This window comes from Argentina anserina, chromosome 6, assembly GCF_933775445.1.
Source record: "Argentina anserina chromosome 6, drPotAnse1.1, whole genome shotgun sequence".
NCBI lineage: Eukaryota > Viridiplantae > Streptophyta > Magnoliopsida > Rosales > Rosaceae > Argentina > Argentina anserina.
Window position 1 is genome coordinate 13,796,525 of NC_065877.1, and position 14,648 is coordinate 13,811,172.

Sequence of the window (14,648 nt, forward strand, 5' to 3'; positions counted from 1 at the left end):
ATGAATGAAAAAAATATAATATTATTAATTATGAATTAATGAGTGAAAGAGAGAAGATGGATTATGTTAGTCTAAATAATTTTTTGATTTGTTTATAATAATTAAATATAACAGTAGAATTGGAAAGATATTAATTGATAGTAGATTGATTTGATATCTAGTAATGATATATTGATTATGGGTATTTTCGGAAAAATATGGAGGTCTAAATAATATTTTAAGTATTTATGAAAGTAAAAGAATGTTTATTAAGTGAGTAGGTCTAAATAACGTTTTTAGAGGTATGAATAGAAACTCTATTCTAAGAAAAATAAAACTTTCTGGTTCAACATACCTATAGTTCTAGATGGCTAGACCTCTCTTTTCTCCTCTCATCAACGATCTGCTGACCCATCCTCCCACCCCCTAGTCGATTAAATTCCCAATTTGATTTCAGCTTTTTTTTCTACAATATCCTCCTATTCCAAACATGATTTCTTTTTCTTCTTTTACCATAACATGCTATTGGAACTTAGGTTTGGGGAATTGGAATTGAATTACAGTTTCATTTTTTTTATGCTCAAGGATGTTGATGCGAGAGATCATGCGTGTAGCCATTATTATATCTCTTAAATTCCTGCAATGCTTTGGCTGATTTGTAATCAAAGGGTTGAATTCAATGATGGAACAATGAGATATTTGTCCTCATATCTCCTTTTAAATCCTTGGGATTAATAAAGAGCATAATTTTAAAAACAAAATAGGAAAAAGGGATTCAAAATAGAGTTAATCACCAACAAGCATCACTTTTTAATGAGGACATGTTGTTGAAGACGAAGAATTCTCTGAATGACGATTCTAGATATACCTCCATATTTACTATTTATACCTCACTAATTATTTTAAATCTTATTTTACCCCTTTTATAAACTCTCACCTTAATTGTTTTAAAAGCTTTTTCACATTTACGGTTTCACATCTTCAATATACAACAAACTTTCATTTTCCATTGAAACATATTATATTATGTGAGTTGAATCAAATTTAATTTAGCGTTCGCTATAGTAGAATTATAGCTTGGTAGGTTGAAAAATCTTATTTCTAATTTTTTTTATTGTGTTAAAAATCTTATTGTTAATCAAGTTTATGAAACCAATATGTATTAATTGACTTATATGAGATCGTTGTTTTTAATTTGAAGTTATTAAATATCAAATTGGAACAGACAAAAATGAGAATAAAGATTGAATCAATGTCTTTTTAGATTGAAACATAAGAAGATAATAATGAAAAAATAAAAATAAAATGAGATGTATATAGACATTGAATGGGTAAATTTGGAAAATTCAGGAAAAATAATGATGGATGTGTAACTAGAATCAACCTTTTGTAAAGAAGTTCAGTAAGATAAAAAGATAGAAACTAAGAAAGTAAAATAATTTTCGTGATACAAAAAGAAATAAGAAATTTTATTTTGATGATGTGGTCACATCGAATGCCACATAAGGTGGTCTCTATATGGTTCACCAAAATGTGGTTCATTTTAGCATTACTCTTGCTCATCTATGCAACACTCACTAGCTGGGTTTAATTTTAGCATGCATACCACTTTTCATTTCGAATCATAATGCTTAACCACTTAATATCATTGGAGTATGGATGCATATGAATCACTCTAGTAGATGAGATTGAAAGTCTTGAGCTTCAATATCCGTAAAATCAAACCTTCAAATTTATTTTGTGTGGATAGATAGAAGAACTGAATCGATATAATTAAGTACTATATAATAAAGATGTGTATGAAGCATTTGGTGCATTCTTATAAGCTTATTAACCAGTCACAAAACCAAAACTGCATTTATAACTGCAGAGGCAGACCAAGTTTGCAAAACTGTGAATTATTTTTTTGTTCTAACTTCTAACAATGACTAGCTAGAATGATTTATCCAATTAGAATAGATTAATCAATCACAACGGTTAACGACACAGTTCATTCACCAAAATAAGGACATTGGCATACGCCTAAACTTATATAAGTAATATGTACACCATCAAATCATAAAAAGACCACCAACGCATCAGGCCGCGCTATGCCGCCATCAAGGATGAACCATGCAAGCTGCTCTATTAGAACCTGTTGCCCAACGTCGGCATAAGAATCCACAAATGGGGCACGGAATTTGCAATTTAGTAACACAGAAAACCAGTGTAGCATTTTAGTTTGAAATGAAACAAAGAATAGTAACTGTAGTACGTCTAGAGTATTGAGTTGGCCGGATCGGACCTGTGCAATCAGCTGTCGCAACTTATATGTCACGATGACGATGCCAATATCCACCAGCTTCCATTCCATCGACTTCATACTTTCTTGGTTTATAACTTTATATATCATGCCACACCAAACAAACACATTCCACTTCGATCATGTCTTCATTTCCCACGTACACCATGACCAAAAGGTCCAAAACCATCCCAGTACTCGATTCTACTTTCCTCATTTCCCTCTCCATTTTCTTCTTCACACTCCACGTCTCCACGCCACTGCAAAATCCTCAATCTTCTCTGGAAACTCATCTCCATTGTCACTTAGGCTCAAGCAAGAGAAGCTAAGCCACCTCCACTTCTACTTCCATGACATTCCCAGCTGCTCCAACCCAACTACCATCTGGGTTGCCCGACCACCCACATCTTACAAATCTCCAACGCTGTTTGGCTCTGTAGCTATGATGTATGATTCGCTAACTACTATCGGCCCCAAAAGGAGCTCCAAAGTTGTTGGAAGAGCACAAGGGTTTTATGCATCTGCTTCACAAAGTGAAGATGCTTTGATAATGACCATGAACTTGGCTTTCACAGCAGGCGAGTTTAATGGTAGCAGTCTTAGTGTTTTGGGACGATACCCTGTGGTTGAAGCTGTAAGAGAGATGCATGTAACTGGTGGAAGTGGACTTTTCCGGTTTGCACGGGGTTATGTTCAGGCCAAGACTCTCACGTTCAATGCAACTACTGGGGATGCTGTTGAATATAATGTGTTTGAGTTTCATTATTAATCTACTCATTCTGGCAGCTCAATTACTCTGTTTCTTTCATCATGGACAAGAATATATTTGCTCAATTATTTTCATCATGTGTACGTTAAATAATAAAGTGTGGTAGATGATGAGCCTTTGCTTTTGTTTGAAGTAAACGCAAAGTCTACTGATTCAATATATGGAGGTGGATCGGGCAAGTATAGCAGTTGGTGCGTCGTGGGGTTTTTGATACGAAAAAACGGTGGTGTAAATTACCAGAACTCTTTTGAGTCTTTTCCATACACAAGCCTGCGTAACTTGAAACAAACTCAAAATTTTCATCATCGGATTTGCAAGGATAACTAAGTAGCATTGTACTTGTCCGATCCATATTTTTAAGAATGAAATTGTAATCTTGAATCAAGGAGCACCATTTGTTGTAGGAGCAGAGGAGGATAGGAACCGAGGGTAGGAAGAGGGTTGAGAATAGAGAAGAACAGAGGATTAAGATCAGAGAACAGAGAGAGAATAGGGAGAAGAGAATAGAGAACTTGAGGTTTAAGGAAGCAATAATCTCAATATTTCAATCTAACTTTAACTCAATACAAAGCTCATATATATAATAACTAAAATTATAACTAAAACAACTAGGAAAGACAACTCCTAATACTACTAAATAACCTATTTAATCAATGTAAACATTAAATCCTAGAACATAAAATAAACCTAGAATCATTCTAGATAATACTTGCTGATTCTGCATCATTCTCCACCGCCGAAAGGACTTGACACCGGCGAGTTAAACAACTGCTACGGGGGACGGCAACAACAAGTGGAAGGAGGGATTGTAGTGCCTCCATGATTGAAAGCATAAGTATTCGCATGTTTCCGGTCATCTTAATCGGTGGGGGAATAGTACATACAACACATAACTTGTAATTAGGGTTGTGGATCACTGGTAATGCAACAAGCATCAAGTTCAAGATCGTCGATGTTCTTCACCGGTTCAACAATCTCCTTTTTTTGGGACTCGAGAACAAGGTGGAGACTCAGCAGGAGCAATGGTCAAAGTGCGTTGCGGGCAACGAGAAGCAATATGACCCTTGGCATGGCAATAATGGCATTCAATTTGGGAATGAAAAGTTGAAGTAGCGGGGGCCTTATTAGTAGGAAATGGAGGCCGAGGATTGGTAGAAAACCCATAAGAGGATGGACGATCAGGCTGGGCCACTGGCGATGTAGATGAAGGAGGACTACTCCATGGAACAGATGAATGTGGTCGATGATACTTCTCGACTTCCAAAGCTTTGTGGAAAGCTTCATCAATAGTGCTCGGAGAGTGGAGATTTACGTCACGCTTGATGGCAGCCCGTAAGCCATTAAGAAACTGAGTTACAGTAATATAGGGCTCTTCGATGATTTCCCAACGGAGCATGAGCTCGTCAAAACGAACCATGTAGTCACTCACAGTCAGGGAGCCTTGCCGAAAATTTAGAAGCTGATTAAGAAGTTGACTGCGATAATAGTAAGGAAGGTATTTCTCTTTCAAGCGAAGTTTCATCTCTGTCCAATGGACGATTGGAGGTTCACCCATATGGTGCAACTGAAGCAATACCTTTTGCCAATGTTTTTTTGCATAACCGACCAGCTTCATTTTTGCAAAACGCACACGGTGTTCATCGTCCATACGATACCAGTCGAAATAATCATCCATAGCTGTAAGCCAATCAAGAAAGAAACTAGGATCCATGCAACCATCAAATTCAGGAGCGTCAACTTTGGTTCTTCTAGTAATATTGTCATCATAGCGGTAAGGTTGGCGGTCATTATGACCAGCTGAACCTTTTTCAATCTGTCGGAAACGACGACCAAGTCGTGGTGAGAAGGGTTGGTCAAACAGAGAGGATTCATCATGTTGTTGGTCCTCTGGTTTGGAGGAAGAATTTTTCAAACCTTTAGGAGTAGGGAGGAGGCCATCGCCAGTTGGCTTGTCCTGAGGTGGTTCTACCTTCTTGATTGCTTCCGCCAAGGTAGAGTGAATTTGTTGCTGAATCTTCTCATAAAAAGCATGAAGGTAATCATTGTTCTGGTCCTGGGTTTTGGTTACAACCTTGGTAAGGGTAGCCATGTTCTTAGTAAGTTCACTTGTAACGACCCCAAAATTTCGAGCCTAAAAACTCAAAATCTCAAAGTCGTTAGAACACCAAAAACAATCTCAATGAAAATGAAATCATCTAACGTGCACAGCGGATCATCTCTGAGTTCCAAATACAACTCAGTCAAACCGATTATTACAAACCAAATTTATAATTCGACATTACATATGATGGAAAATGTAATAATCCTCACAAATAAAATCACTCCAATTCTCACACACAAAATCCACGCTAGAAATCTCACCACGAACGGACACGTACGACTTCAAATCTCCGGAGTCGTCACTCGATCTCCACTAATCAGTACCTGCGGAATTATCCCCTACACCATTGAATCGGTGCACCGGGATTGTAAACACAAACCCGGTAAGCTTATAGCTCGTATGAGTAAAATGACAATACAGTTCGCATATCAATATATACGAAAAATCACAATCAACAAATATAAATGCCCTCATGAGTCAATGGACGGCCCATTAGGTTGTCCCAAAGAAATATGAAAATAAAACGCTCATGAGAAATTAAGTAACCCTTCTGGTTACCCAAATGCATTTATAATACGGGTATCAAGAACGCTGGTACACATCTGTTACCCCTCTCGTAATACACCGCTGATATTAGATAGCCACCCGCTACTCAACATCCAAAACAATCTGAGTACCCATGAGCAGATAACCACCCGTTACCTCACATGCAGTACTACGCTGATATTGGGTAACCACCCGCTACCCAACATCCAAAACAATCTGAGTACTCATGAGTAGATAACCACCCGTTACCTCACATGAAGTACTATGGCTGACAGACTAGAGCTCTAACTGTATCGTAACTTTCGCCCGGCCAAAGGTTAGGTTCCAACTTGCCAAACATGTACAATAATCTCACATCATATTGTACCAAACATCACGTCCGAAGACAAATCACATATTTTAACAATCACCGAGTTAAAATCACGTACAATAATCACACATCATATTGTACGTTTCAAGATTATATGCTCGATATAATCACAATAAAAATCATAACAGTATATTATATAGCAAACTATATATATTAGTACTCATTTACCATTTATACCATATATATATATATATAGTCCACTATATCCTATACATGTCATATTTCACAAACACATGCTCAATACACAATTTCTCGTCATTGAAATGACCATTTCTAATGAATTAATAACAGTATATAATATAACGAACTATATATATATGTACTTATTTACCATTTATACCGTATATATGTAATCCACTATATTGTATACATGTTTGTAATTCATTATTAAATACTCTTGCAAATATTGAATCACCACGAGGGTAGATTCGTAAATATGTGAGATTTTACTCACCTTATTGACTTGAGCGTAATTCCACAATTCCCGATGATAATTCTTTTTCCTGATTTAACGATCACCTTGAAAAGATAAGAAAAGAACTTAGAATCGTTTCGTAAACCTTTAAATGCCGAAACAGTAATAATCGGTTACTGTTCAGCGATTTTCGGTTTTACGAAGTTACTGTTCAGTGTTAATTCACTGTTACTATTCACGGTTACTAACTTGGAGTTTGAGCGCAGCATGGGATTCCTCTAGGTCTTTCACTGTCATGGTGTTTCTCATAAAGGAAAGCAGCAGGGAACAGAGGGAAGTGGGATCGGGTTTGGCTCTGGTACCAAATTGATGTAGGAGTAGAGGAGGATAGGAATCGAGGGTAGGAAGAGGGTTGAGAATAGAGATGAACATATAATTAAGGTCAGAGAACATAGAGATAATAGGGAGAAGGGAGAAGATGATAGAGAACCGGAGGTTTAAAGAAGCAATAATGTAAATATTCCAATCTACCTTTAACTCAATACAAAGCTCCTATATATAATAACTAGAATTATAACTAAAACAACTAGGAAAGACAACTCCTATTACTACTAAATAACATATTTACATTGATTAAACATTAAATCCTAGGACATAAAATATTCCTAGAATCATTATAGATAATACTTACTGATTCTGCATCACTATTGCTTGCAGACACACTTAACCTTAACAAGGACTCGACTGGCAGCCAACTCAAAATCTCAACAATGGAATCAAAGGGAAGTACCGCGTGTAGTCTCGGTTTATATCTTTGGTTGCAAGACATCATCTGCTGCATGTGTACGCAACGTACAAAAAGTTAGTTTTAATCATAAAATTTAGTGAAACAATATATATTATAGATTGATAAATAAACATAATTTTCAGAACAGTGTGGAAAAATTATACAAGCTATGTTTAGTCTTATTTTTACGTGAGTTAATGAGCAATATCAAAAACTTACTGAAATTCGTACGAAAGGCCAAGTAATTGCTCAAGTGAAAAACCCTAATTAAGGTATTAAGGTATGAGACAATGAATCCTTGAACAACAAAGTGAAAAACTCTGAGGAATGACTCCTTAAGCAAAGCTTCATTAGTTTCTTTCAGAATTTAACTAGTTAGAAACAGACTGGTGACTACGAGTTCGGTTTTTGGCAATCAGTGAAAGAGTGAAGACATAGAGAATCCGAGATGGGAGTATATATATATATATAGAAACGCAATATATCAACCAATACGTGCATTGACAGTACTCGATCGTCAGAGAAAATCAATAATCAAAGCAAGAGCAATGTTCAGAAAGATATGTAGAATCAAGACTCAAGAGTGCACTGTTCAGAAAGATATATAGAATCAAAGTAAAGAAGTATTTACACATACCTATTAATCTATTATGTACACGTACGATCGAGTATACATATGAAGATATCGATGTGGTTGCCAAGGTGTTGCCACCGTCTTCTGGTTGTGTTTAGTATAACTGAGCTTATTAGAAAAGATAACTTATGCTTATTTTTTTTAGAATAAGTAGCTGATAAGTGAAATAGATGAGTGTTTGGTAAACTGGTTTTTATAAGTGTCTGTTAGTGGCAAAAACAGTGACAAAGTTTTTGGTAAACTCGAATTGGCTTCTGCTTTTAATTTATCAAATAACCATTTTGGACATTTTATATCCCTCTTCAAGTTTGGGACATATAACTTTTATTTTTTTCTCCTTTGTAGTGGTGTTGATCATGCAGGAACTACCTAAAATTAATATGTATCACCTTATAATGATGAATGTGCTCCACTGCTTGCTCAGCAATTCGTTCATTACAAATACATGCCAATATTTTGAATACATTTATAGACCAACTAGCAATCAAATAAAGATACAAAAGTTCTATCATCCTTGATTCCAACATGTAAATTGAGCAGCCAATAGCTCATATATATTCAATAATCAGTTCCAATAACATTTTAACAAAAAGAACTTCAGTACAAAGTGAAAACTGAAAAACCTTCTAAACATATAATAGTGCAGTAATTGTTTATACAGGTTCCTTTGGAATATATAAGGACTAGCGTAGTGACATAATGAATTCTTAGAAAAACTCTGCCAAAGGACTGCGCCCGTACAAGAATTAGGATTGTTGTACTCACCCGTGCATCAAACAAAATTAATTGAGATCATTCCACAAAAATCACAAACACATATACATATGAATACAAAAGAATTTATTCTTAGAAAGAATCATACTTGACTCCATCCTTCTCCTTTCACCAGTTGCAACAGTTCCAAATAATAAAACTTGAAGGAACTGCATACTAAGTAGAACGATTAGTAATAAGAGAAAAGGTCTCTTTCATATCTTCCTCCTTCAACCTGGGAATCTTTCATCCAACAACATATACCTACTTTTTTAATTCCTTTAAGCCTCTGATGTAAGTATATCAATTCAACTATGACAACTACACAGTATAAGAGGGTGATCAAGATTAGTATATGACTGAGTAATATAAAATTAGCATGTTTAAAAAAATAATAATAAAACTTCTCAGCTCAAACAAACTGAACCCATTCACGGTTGCTTAGCATTAACGATCATGAAATTGGTTGAAATTTTGTGGAGATGATCTATACGTTATAGCTTAGATATTAGACGGTGGAGATGTGAAAACTCGATCGAAAAGTTGGTCAAAATTGAAAATTCGTACCTTAAGCTAAGATAAGGTCCTTATGTGGAAAGCCTTATATATATATATATATATATATATATATATATATATATATATATATATATATACAGGCTGTTTCAGGTGCGGACGTCCCGATTCCAGCTACGGCAGGGCGCAACGACGCGACGGAGCAGCACAGCCGCACTACCCACCTCCCGGCGATCTTGTCTGTGCCGGCCGGAACTCGATCGGCGACCCACGACGGCCGGAATATGCAAAAATCAAGTTTCTGGGTAGATTCCGGTGATTTCGCGATTCTAGCCGCCGTGGGTCACCGATGGAGCTTCGACCGGCACAAACAGGACCGTCGAGAGGTGAGGAGTGCGGCTGTCGTGGTCCGCCTCACCGTTGCAGCCTGCCGTCGCCGGAATCGGCTAATCTGTACCTTACGTAAGGTACGAACGTCTGTACCTGAAAATTCTCTTATATATATTCAATTAGGAGCCACAATATATTCAATGCGGATAAAGGACCATGGATTAGAAGCACAGTTGGTCATATATGTACTATATAGTGTTTCTCCAGAAGCATTCATAAATTGCTAAAAGCACCGATCTTTCTTGAAACTCTTGCCTAACTGGTTTTCTAGAATGAGATTAACTTTTTTTTTTTGGAAGGAAAATTTTAGATTGAGATTATAATGCTTATTGATGTATTGAACTTCGTATTCAATTCACATTGCATTGATCCCAATTTCAAAATACTAGAGAAGAAAAGATCTTAGCAGACCACTTCACGAGAATTCTCAGGACATCACAACAAAATATGAGATCAGAATGAATAATAGTACTAGTGCATGTAAAGATGATCAAGGTAATTCAAATGAGTACTCTTTGGAACAACTATTAAAAACCATGGAGCAACAAGGTACTCAATCGTATGTCTTTCTAATGTGAATTGAAATGATGAATATGCAAATCTAATCAATAGAAGAGCATGATATTGCAGTCTGACCATGCCCAGAAGAGCAATAATCAAATATAAAAATAATTTAGATGTCTACATGCTCGATTACATGTTTAAAACAAAATAATTGCAGAAGCCAGTGTAATTGCAACACAATATATAAATCGACCCAAACCCAGTTCCTGAATCAACATAAATACCTCAAAAATCGAACATTTCCCAGGAACAAGAATCAAATCATTAAACAAAACGTCTTTACTCAACAAAATTCATGAATGAGTGCTTGATTGAGGCTTCGATCGAACTTGGATCGAATTAATAGGAGCACTTTGTGCAACGTTTTTAACATGTTTTTACCTCCATTTGTACTTTATTTAGCCCTTATTGTTGTACTATTGAGTCGTATTAAGGGTCTTGGGCGGTATTGAATGTATTTTTGTGCTTATATAAGTTAAAAACGCATAATTGGTCTAGAGTCCTAGTTTGAGTAGGAATCCTTGTAGGACTAGGAAACCTAGTTGGATTAAGAGTCTTCATCTTTCTATGTTTTGGTCGCATTGGCGATATTTTGAGAGTTCTTCTTGCACTAAGAATCCTTGTTAGACTAGGAAACGTATCATTTGGGAGAGTCATATTTGATCTGAAACTCTTTTTGCGAAACTGATAGAAGCACAAAGTGTGACGTTCTTAATGTGTTTATATCCTATTCTTACTCTTTGTTACCTCTTATTTAGTATGTTTTAGTTTCTTTATTCATACAAAGTGTCTAGGTAGAGCTTATATCATTTATGAGTGAATTGATGATGAAATCGTGCTAAGTGTTAAGAATCTTTGTTGAGATATGATTCCTTGTTTGAGTAGGATTCATCCTTTCATGTTTCTTTGTTTCTAACGTACTTCTTATTAGGAAATACAAATCCATGTTGGAGAAGGAAAGCAATCCTAGTTCCACAAGGAAAGAGAAGAATATATGCACTTAAAAGCCCAATCCATGCAAGAATGAAAATGCTGTCAAGATTCGTAGTCCAACTTCGACGGGCTTCCCTGGATAGCTCCGAATGATTGAGAAATTGCATGATATCTGGATGAAAAGCCACGGAAGTCTAGTTGAAATTTCCAGTTGGAATTATCTCAATATCTATTTTCTAAAGAAAGTTTTGGCCACAACAAGGGACAAAAGTCAGATTTGCCGAATCTAGGAAACCTCAACCAATTTGGTTTCAACTTTATGGATTTTGTGGCCATCCTCCCTTGGGTTTCTTCCTCTATATATAGAACCTCATTTACACATAAAATCATCATCAACCTTGCTCACAAGACTTGCCAAAGCTCTGCCCAAATACTTTCATTCACCAAGCATCATAGAATCCGAATTCACCACCCTTCACCATATTTTCTGTCCAAAGCTTGGGAGCCTAGGATACCATACTCTTGAAGATCTCTTGCTACCTCTGTAAGGAACCTTGGGAGGAGAATTATAAAGTGTAACTCTATGATCTTCATGTTTAGTTTTCGGGTTTTTATGTTCTTGTTCTTGGATGATTTATGTTTAGGTTTTGTTAAAGTTATTTTTATTCTTGCCTATGAGATATTTGTAATATTCGAATGACATGATGAATTAAGGATTTCGATTTTTAATTTAATGATTTTAGTTTTTATGCCATGAGTTTCTGTTTATTTATGTTCTTAATTCATTTTCGGTGTGTTCTTATATTGCATGTGTGATTAAGACAAGTAGTTGATGTCGCATATGTTAATCATTCAAAGTTAAAAACGATTTTGATACAAGTAGTTGATTAATTGTTTGTCCCCTTTGTTCCTCCACCGATTAGGATCTTAAGTTCGACATTGGATAGGTGCTTTATACATGTTGATTTCTCTTTGTGATACGTAATTGCATGATGAATTGGTATGTTAGATTTCGTAGCAAGACGAGTAGTTGAGCTCGATAATATCTATGTATTAGGAACCAAGTAGGAACTTGATGCATGATCGAATTTAAGATGAACTATGATACTTACGGCATGAACTTAATTGAGAGTAGATTTCGTTACCTTTGTTCTTATGTTATTTGTTTGGTAATTGCTTATGTGTTGGTTGGTTGATCACATGTATATATTAGGTTAGGTTTATTTTCTGTTTGATCCGAAATATATCTCAAATCTTTTAAACTCTTATGAATTTGTTGTTAAATGTTTGTGATTCTTTACTCTGGTTGGATCTCCGGTTTGTGAACGATACCCTCTTGCTTTATACTACTAACGATGCTTACATGGTTAATATTGATCTCGAGTAATCGAACCGATCAGAAACTTTCTTAAATGAACTTTTATGTTCTAGTAACTTTCATGTTCTAGTAAGTTTTCTTTTTGCAAATTAGAAACTTTCCTAATCTAGCTGAGCTCATATATTACATGTGTCTTTTTAAGACAACAATTGTCTAGATTATGACATAATTTTCGAAACTAATTATCTCTTACTGATGATTTTATTTTCTTATTTTCAGATTGGATTTAAGAGATAATACTAGAGAAATAAAGGAGAGTCTTGCCTACATGGAGAATTACTCACGGCTTGGGAAATAGAGTGTAACAACGAGAAGTCATGCACATGGAGTCATATCATTAACAAGTCATGCAACAATTAAATAGAAGATGATCATTAAGGAAATAAAGCATGAGTCCTTGCCGTGGGAAGAAGAAAAGAAGAAGGAAGAATTAAGAGATAATTAAAGAAAAAGAGATTGAGCCAAGTCATGCAACAAGTAAATAGAAGATGATCATTAAGGAAATAAAGCGTGACATTTAATAGGAAGGAAAAGACAACATTTAAAAAAAAACCAAACCGTGCATCCTACCCTCTTTATATATACACGACTTCAACTCATCTCCATATCACTTCTCCTTTGCATTCAAGAGCCAAAACTCTACTAAAATACTACCTCAAACATTATTCACCAAAACAGTAAGCCGTTCTCCCTCATATACCAATTCCATCTTCACCGAAATCACCATTGAAGACACACCTCCAAGGTTCCTACAATGTGTGATTCTTGCAACTCATCTCCATGAGTTTGTTCGTTTTTGATTTTCCACAATACTTTTTCTATGAAGATTGTAGTATGATATTTGTGTGAGATTATTATTTTGTATTAAGAATCAAAATTTTCAGATTGTTTTATTGGATTTTTGGATCTTTGCCGAATTGATGGTTTCCTATAATTAATGAGTTTGTATTTCTATTATTGTGTTCTAATCATCTTTCTCATACTTTTAGATAATTTTTAGATATGTGCATATGAATTTAGTGCTTGGATGCAGTCCCTAAGATTGTGTTTGAGTGCTAGATTCATCAACCATATTGACACAAATCGAATCATGCCCTAAATAGGTTCGGTTTGTGTTGATTAAAAGTGGTAAAAATTCTGGAAATTTACATGTGAAACCATGGTGGGTGACGACATACATGAAACATGTCTCCAACAAAGATTTGGTGCTTAAATGTAATCTTGTTTGATTTATACCCTAAGTGTTATTGAATTCGATTGCATGCAAATTTAGATTAGGTCATAAGTCAATCTAAATGTTAATGACCTAATCTAAATGTTAATTGAAATCTTGCATGATTAGATGATCCCCTAAGACTCTAATTATATTGGTGTCTAAAAAGTATGTAATTAGTCGAATTAGAATACATAATATGTTCGAACTTGTAATTATGTGGTGCAATGGTAAATTTGGTTTAAATTTGTTAAAGAGAAGTCGATCATGTAAATAACAATTTATGTTTTATTTTAGTACTTAATAATCAATCTCAAACCCCCATTATTTTGTTAATACTAAAAGTTTAGAGTTCCCTTCAATTCCCCGGATTGAATGAACCCTGTTTATTCTATACTAACGATGACATTTTACAGGATTAATTATGTGGCGTCTTAGAAAGTCCCATCACGAATCGTGATGTTTTAATACACGAAGACAGAAGAAAAAGAGGCCAGCGGGTTATGGAGATCCTAGTCAGTCGAGTGCAACTGTGAAGGTCTTTGATTTTAGTGAAGGAAGAGAAAGTTTCGACGTTGGGTACATCGTGTAATTCTATCAATTTAATGAGGGTACCCAATAAGATTTTGAAAGTTTCATTTAATGTTTGCTACAATATACCACGTGTTCGTTCGGCTTCTACTTTTAAAATGAGGTCTAAGGCATCTTATGCTTTTCGAGCTTAAAAATCCTTATTTCTTCAAGAGTGTTACACTCCTCGTATAATTAGTCTTCTAGAACAGTACAGCTTATCCCATTTGACACCTAGGGGTTCTTGTTTCTTGTTTGGGAAATTTAGGTCAGCTTCTGGTGAAGCCCATAAAGCCCATTTTCTAACGGACAGGCAGTGAGGCCCAATGCCCTGCGATCATATCGTAAATGTTTCATGTTATATAAAGACACGTGGTTTTTCAATTTCTTTGGTCGATTCGGGTAGCTAGACAGAGAGCTCTTCACTCCAATTCAACTCAACTCGAGTT

General features: G+C 35.5%; 1 pseudogene; it reads left to right on the top strand.

Annotated features, from left to right (window-relative positions):
* The first annotated feature begins 2,427 nt into the window (after positions 1-2,427).
* On the top strand, positions 2,428-3,100 carry LOC126799329 (dirigent protein 22-like; annotated as a pseudogene).
* Positions 3,101-14,648: the final 11,548 nt, after the last annotated feature.